Raw genomic sequence first — 8,138 nt, 5'->3', positions numbered from 1 at the left:
ATATAAATTCACAAATAAACAAACAAACAGAACAAAGCTAGTACAGACAGTGTAATTACAGCTGAAACAGGCTTGGGATACTCAATGTTCAAAATGTAAAATAAACTAAACCATGTATCAACCGCTTGTAAAAAGACGATCTTGCTTCAGTGCCATTTCTCCCACAATAATGAAGGATGGATTTGATCCCAAAACTGCAGGACATGAGGGTATCGCCTTTGTTGCTCCTCCTCCTCCTCCACATCCACAATATACAGAATGAAAATTGTTAAAACCACTTGCAATTGTGTAAGATAAATTTAAATTCACAAATAAACAAACAAACAGAACAAAGCTAGTACAGACAGTGTAATTACAGCTGAAACAGGCTTGGGATACTCAATGTTCAAAATGTAAAATAAACTAAACCATGTATCAACCGCTTGTAAAAAGACGATCTTGCTTCAGTGCCATTTCTCCCACAATAATGAAGGATGGATTTGATCCCAAAACTGCAGGACATGAGGGTATCGCCTTTGTTGCTCCTCCTCCTCCTCCAAATACAGAATGACATTTGTTCCAACCTTTAAACAGAAATGTAAAATGGTAATATGCATACATAGGATTAAATAATACCCAAAAATGTATCGTCGTAAATTATGCACTTACCCACTTTGTATGGCAATGAAGGAGGACGTCAGGGTTTTAATGCAACTTTAATGCAATCTCCAAAGACCATCTTAAATAGAAAGAACAATGGATTAATCACCGAACAAGAATGGGGAAAATAAGGGGGAAAAAATCCACACTTTTCATTTGACGTTTTACTGTTGTAATAATGGATTAATGTCTGTTATATATCAATTTGACTAGCCGGGGATTTTGGAACTCTTTCTGCATGTTACGTTGTTATGATAGTGGGTGGTAATGACAGTGTGTCAGTGACATATAGAATGAAATTTAAGTTATGTAAAAACTATATATCACACTCCTAATCATGCTGTTAGACTCTATATCAGCAGGCTGTGGTTATCTGTGGTCTCATACCTAATGTAGATTGATCTAGAGTCTAATGCAAAATTCACATTACAAAGATGGCACAGATGCACTTCTGAAAGTAGCTTTTATGTGTCTTTACATACTGTTTAATGCTGCATTGCTATACAGAGAATTTTGAGCAGGCACAAGCAGCCTTAACTCAGCTATTTAAAAACACCTTCACGGTGCTCTTGTTTGTGTGATTTTTCTCAAAGGGATAGTTCACCCAAAAAGGAAACTTTTGTCATCATTTACTCACCCTCAAGTTGTTCCAAACCGGTATGAGTTTCAAAATAAGTAGATTTTGAAGAATGTGTATTTATTCATACTATGAAAGTAAAATATCTTTTGTGTACAGCAGAAAATAAAACTCATGGAGATGTGGAATAACATAAGTGATAGAAAACAGTTTTTGGGTGAATTGACCCCTTAAGGGCCAGTTTTACTAACAGCTGGAGCCAGCGCAAACCGTCTTTTGGTGGTAAAATAGTACTGTCAGTTTTTTACTAAAGACACACAGTGAAGAATTAGCACTGAAAAGGAGTGGATAGTTATTTTTTGCGCCTGACCTTACTGAATATGCATTTGTAGGAATTTCCCTTTCAGAAGCAACATTTATTGGAGGAGAGTATTCAAATGAATCAAATTAATTTTATTAACATTTGCGCTCGTCAAATTACTGGCATTTGCACCATTATTTGACACCCCCAAAAAGCATGTCTTAAACTATTTTGCGCTTGAAATGGCTGCAATTATTGTTGCTGGAGGAGGCACCGCAGAGAACATAGAGCATGTGGTAGAAGGGCGATTTTTTCCGCATGTATTAATTTATTTGGAATGCCAGAAGAACACATTGTCCGAACATATTGTTTGCCAAGCCATGTTATTTTTTATTTGCTTCAGGAAATAAAAGATGACTTTGGAACCCTCAACTAGGAGTCTCGCAATACCAGGTCTATCAAAACTTCTTGCAACCCTTCATTTTTTGGCCTCCTACTGTGGCTTATTTATTCCTTTATTCTTTATTTGCGACTACGCTAATTTGCGCTGTTCTTGGTATATTGCATTGGTCGATATGTAAATTAGATGTTGCATCTGTAGCGAATCAGCTCATGGGGAAATATGAATAATTAATCATAACTAGTTATAATTATGAATATTTAGATCCGCTGTAGATATTTAGCTGACCTCTCAGGGTCAACTGTCTGTCAATTCTAAGAACGTTAATTTCCTGGTTAAAGGAAATAACTTTCTTACTGTTCAAATCTACACAGAGCATGTAGCATAAATCTGCATTATTAAGTGATTCTAGTTATGAGCAAACAATATTTGCGACTACGCTAATTTGCGCTGTTCTTGGTATATTGCATTGGTCAATATGTAAATTAGATGTTGCATCTGAGTTCTTTAATTTGCGCATTGTTAGTAAATCACCTGCAGAGATTTCCACACCCATCTGCGCTGTTTTGGAATTGCACTCTGGTGCTAATTTGCCCTGTTTAGTAAAAATGTCCCTAAGTGTGTGTTGGTGTGCTTGTCAGTACATAATGTAAAATATTACAATTTGGCATGAAAATACAGAGCAGGATTTTCCAACCAGAAGAAATATCCAGAAGATCCTATAGGCTCTCTTCTCTATCTTGCAATATGCGATTATCTGTTGAGTCTATCCATCCCTGACATGTGGGTATAATATACCTTAGTCCAGAGCAATCTAAAATTAACAAAGAAAAAGAACAGTTAAATTCAAACATTAACATAAGAAGACGACATTTCCTACTTCAGGGTTCAAAATATAATTAAAATCTTACTTGTTATTACTTACCAATTGAAACAAAGTGAACGGAGACATTTTTTATGGTTTTGTGGGTTCCATATATTATTCTAATTAACTAACTGTTTTTAATACAGGACACCAAAAATCACATTATGAAAAATATTAAACATAAATCATTCCAAATAGCAAACAAATCAAAACAGTAGCCTACGACATTATACCAAGATTATGACTTCACATAAACACAGTACAAAAATAAATATCAACTACTTAACAAATATTTTAAACCAATTTTTAGTGTACTTAATATTTTAATTTTCACAAACTGTTACGTACAGTGTAAATACAATACAAACTGTTTTATCTTTTCAAATGTGATTATATGTTTGTGCTTTTGGAAATGGATCTTTAATTAGCCTTATTATTTTGCATTTAAGCCTCTTTTTGAGCATAAAATGTAATTACATTCTGAAAATGTAATTGTTGCATGTCCAAATATTTAGTTGTATTATCATTTATCCATATCGATTCGGGGTGTACTTTCTCCCAAGTGGTATAGTTAAGACGTATGGGGTTTTGACAGTGAAATTTTTATTAACGTTAGAAATTGTGTAAAATCCAGCATCCTGTTCAGACTCTATTATATAGTACATACAAACAGTATTAATTTTATTTAACAAGAGCGCTTATTATGTGACTATACCTTGAAACCGATAATGGTGTATTTTGATAATTGATGATAATAATGCTCCGCTCTCTTCCATGTTCAGTTCTTCATCATGTCTGAAGTAGTGTAATCAGTGTAGGTCACAGCCCTCTGTCGGTGAAAAATAATCACTACATGACTGCTCTGGTAACCAGCAACTTTCCAGAGATAAAACGTTTAATTTCTGTGTGTTTCGAAGTGTTTTAATTTTACACTGTAATTTCCAGACGAAAGGACATGTAGTTTTGAATAAAAAGGCGACATACCTTCACTCAGAGTGGACGCGACACCGGATAAAGAGGCTCCCGGTCTTCAAGACGAGCACGTTGGCCAAATATCTGAAATATATGTAAAATTTTCCCCAAAACTGTCGAGACGAACAGAAAAAGTAAGGAAACCGTGTTTTTATAGGTTTGAAATTGATCGGCTTCAGAGCGCTCGTGTCGTTAGTCAAGTCAAGAGTGCAGATAACGGCTTAAAATATCAGTCGACGGGGGAGAAACATACTCGTAGGAAAAACAGCAATATTACACTCTAAAAAATGCTGGGTTAAATACAACCCAGTGCTGGGTAAAATAGGGACAAACCCAGCAATTGGGTTGTTTTGACCCAGCGGTTGGGTTATTACCCAGAAGGTTGGGTTAAACATTTAACCCAACCGCTGGGTCAAAACAATCCAATTGATGGGTTTGTCCCTATTTTACCCAGCACTGGGTTGTATTTAACCCAGCATATTTTAGAGTGTACTGTGTCAGGGCTTAAAGACACTTTGTAACAAAAAAAACAACAACATAACGTGCACATATTAATTTACTGCTGTATCATCTGTCGCAGTTGCGCCGATCGACCGTTGGAATTTTAATTTTTAACTCAACTGGTTGCGTTGTTATAGAATTAACCCAATAAACATAGGAATAACCCAACAAAACGACCCAACATGTTAATTACAATGTAAAATGTTACAGTAAATAACCTAACGTTTTTTAGAGTGTAGTAAAAATCCAATTCCTGATATCAAAAATAAGCATTTTCACTAGTGAAAACTGAATAGTTGATATCAAGAATTCATATCCTGTGAAGGAATAAAAGTAAAAATGGCTTGCCATATCTCTCATGTGCTGCTGAATCGCAGCTCTGCATTGTGTTCTAGATGCTGTTGCTTTGATAAAAGCTCAATGAGCGGGACGAAACAGCATGTCTGCAGTTCTTTCTTCTTTTCTTTTTTCGTTTGTTTTTTCTCTTTTTTGTTATATTTTTAGGGAGAAGGAAATAAAGGAAGACAATCCCCTCATCTCTCATTTCTGCACAGATAATACAGCTCTGTCTGAACTCACTCTGAACCTTAAACAGTAAAACACTCTCACTGGGAGCATGAAATCATGATATTATTTCAGAAACAGCATATTTGATATTTTTAGATCTGACATTCATGAGGGTATCCCAGATCAGACTGTTCTCTGCATCCCTGTTTTATGATCAGGGATAATTGAAAGAAGCAGCAGTGGAGGCTGGAACTATAATTTTCACTAGTGATGCTGTTTACAGGCAGAAAACTGAAATATGTCCAATACTGTCCTGTATTACATTAACCTCCCCACAGAATTCACACGTATGTATGATGTGTACAGCACACTGTAAAGCTGAAATCTAGTGTTTGTGCTTTAAAAATACAGAATAAACTTATACAGTTGAGTAGTTAAAGTTTTGTCTCATTTAAGTGTTTGAGATCGCAATACACATTTAATGTGTTGCAACGAATCTTGTATTCTAACACACTGCAAATGCATGTATGCTTACCAACCTGATCTTATGAGAAAAATCTATACATTTTACAAAGTTGTGTTTTTTAAGAATTTCTATGATGTGATTCGTTCGGAAACATATGATTTTTAGTTTTAAAAATGTATGGATATAACCCCACACCTAAACCAAAGACGAAAATGTGCTAATGAGATTGTACGAAATCAAAACAAATTTGCCAGGGACGTGCACAGACATTTTGAGGGGCAGGAGCTCAAGTGGAAAAAAGGGCACTTCTCATATTTATTTTAATTTTTTCTAAACAAAACGTTAAATATATTAGGGGGTGTGCGATATTAACAAAAATATCTATATCGGTATTTTCTGGGATTTTATCGATAATGATAATTAGACGATATTTTGCTTGTGCTGAATGCTAATTTTATTATATTTTGATTGTGCTGATATCTTAAGGACTACCGTGGATAGCTGACTCCTAAAGTTTTTGATATTCTGCATGTTCTGTGTGGTGATCAGTTCACAGCAGTGATAGAAATTAATCTTTTCCAGTAAGTTTAAATATATTTTTTACCTTTTATGGGCATTTTTACCTTTTTAAAGCCCTTTTTTCTTAAAGTGTGCATCATCTTTTCAGTCAAATTCTTAAATTGAATCAGTCAGTTAATAAAATTAGTCAAATTAATCTTTGCAATGCAGAGAAAACACAAAAGCTGCATTAGAAGGGGCATTTAGATGCATTTACACACTGTTTAATGTAGGACATGAATGTATTTAACCTGCAGTTACAAATGCATTAATACTGCTTTGATATTTTAAACATAAAACGTTGAATACTGATATTTGAAATTGTAAAAAAAAAAAAAAAAAAAAGATACTTTAAATGTGAACGCCATTAGGTGGCAGCAAGTCACTGTTAAGTGAGTCATTGCGACTGAACCGAATCATTTAAACAGTTGATTCATTCAGGAACAAAACAGAGTCAAGTTGCTCAGAGACGCAAATTGGAATTATATTTGTTGGCAAAATAGAGCAAAAACAGTCAATATTGTGTCTAAAACGTAAGTGTCTTAATATTAAATTCTTGTTTATTGAACTGCTGTATAAAATCAATACCACATTTGTAATCATGCTGCTTTTTGATGGAAAAAAAATGTCAGTCTTCGCGTGATACTGATTAACTATATGAAATGATATAAATATATACATTTCTGCCTCCATATCTTGAATTTTGTGATCATTCTAAATGCATTTTAATAAACTGAATCATGCAGTGAAAGAACGCGCACTGGTCTAACCCACTAGACTTCCTATTGCCTTAACTACAACTTAAGTTACATGGTAGCTCTCATGAGTCATGGATGTTAGCAAGACAAATTCACTATAATTGTATTTTGGATAATTAGCTGTAAATTCGAGGCACAGGTAGCTTAGACAAACACAACTGGAAAGGGAGGGATGGGCTTCACTTCTGCGGCTCTCTTCCTGTTAGTGACTGATGTGCCGATGCTACACTGCTGTGCTGCGGAGACAAGGAGGGAGAAAAGCATTTCCTGACCCGACCTGATATTTAGATTTTTTTTTTGTTTGACAGGGAAAGCTGTGCCAAACAGAAACACACACACACGCACACACACACACACACACATATATATATATACCTATATTCATTTATTTAAAAAAAGGGGCAATTTCTCTCGAGGAAGAAAAAGGGAAGGTGCTCAAGTTGCCTTTGATGTCTATGTGTGCACGTGCCTGAAATTTGCCATCAATTCGACAAAACGCAAAATAGCGACAGTGTGTTAATGCTAACTTAGGATGTCAGTTAACCATGAAAACAGTCCAAATAAACATCAAACACAAGTGTGTGTGTGTGTGTGTGTGAAGAGAGAGTAAGTGTGCTTATTTATGAATAAGAGAAAGAAAAATAAACAGAGAGCGAGAGAGAGAGAGAGTAAAAGACAGAGATTAGCCGTCACACGTTTTGAATTCCACCGTAGGCTGTTTCACTCTTGTGTCGCAGCTCTCTAGAGCTTCTGCTCATCTTTATGTTTTTAATTAAGATGCCATTTTTTAATTCAAACTGTTTCTCTGCTTCAGTCTCATGCGAATCATTTTCATATAGAGTTAAACACGGCTAATTATTTTCCAGTGTAGATGAACTCAAAGCGTCAGAGTGGGCGGGGCTTTTGCTCACCTGTCATATTGAATTGACACATTCATTGTAGAGTTGCCAAGTCTGCTTGATATCGCTACGCGACTTTGGGCTTCTTTTTTTGTAAAGTTGCGTGCAAAAATTCTGGGTTGCAGTTTTATGGGTTTATTTTTAAAAATATGGTTGCTTGTTAGGAAAATCTGACGAGCAACTTCGTTTCTTTTCATTTATGTTCGCCGTATTCTCCAATGCATTGATTGACACTCTGTCTGCTCACAGTTATAGCCAACCAGTGTAATAATAGTGCTGTAGCGTAATTTGTCAAATATTCCGCCCCTCCTCATGCGCCTTCTTTGTGAATGTGATTTTTCTTCAATGAGGGATTGAAGAAAAATCACGGCACGTGACGCTATAATCCAAGTGATGATAATAGTAGTAGACGTAGAGGAGTGGTATGACTTTCTTTCATAAGGTAGCCTAATTTTTTATTTTTACAATGTTTTTGTAATGTATTAATTATCATGGGCTGTAATAAAAAACAAGTAGGCCTATATTAATACTAAGAGTATATACATTTGGTTCAAATAGCCAATATTTTAGTAGGCTATAAATACGTGGCTGTGTTACAGCTCCCCTTTGAAGCTCTTGTGTTTTTTCTCCTTTTCCATCTCTCCAATCCTGTTCTGCTCACTGGTGATTGGAGATGAGTTTTGTTCCTGCTTTGT

General features: G+C 35.3%; 1 protein-coding gene and 1 long non-coding RNA gene across 2 annotated transcripts in view; one reads left to right on the top strand and one right to left on the bottom strand.

The window, feature by feature from the left end:
• LOC107556777 (thyrotropin-releasing hormone-degrading ectoenzyme-like) overlaps positions 1–8,138 on the top strand; it is a 154,744-nt gene that overhangs the window by 92,818 nt on the left and 53,788 nt on the right. The window lies entirely within an intron of this gene.
• Positions 495–1,307, bottom strand: LOC107556801 (uncharacterized). Its single transcript, XR_001605320.1, has 3 exons — positions 1,277–1,307; positions 649–718; positions 495–563 (listed from the first exon to the last, which is right to left on the bottom strand). It is a non-coding gene; the product is annotated as an uncharacterized lncRNA (long non-coding RNA).

This window comes from Sinocyclocheilus grahami, unplaced genomic scaffold, assembly GCF_001515645.1.
Source record: "Sinocyclocheilus grahami isolate Dianchi unplaced genomic scaffold, SAMN03320097.WGS_v1.1 scaffold579.1, whole genome shotgun sequence".
NCBI classification, from domain to species: Eukaryota; Metazoa; Chordata; class Actinopteri; order Cypriniformes; family Cyprinidae; genus Sinocyclocheilus; species Sinocyclocheilus grahami.
This window is presented reverse-complemented; position numbering and strand designations above follow the sequence as displayed.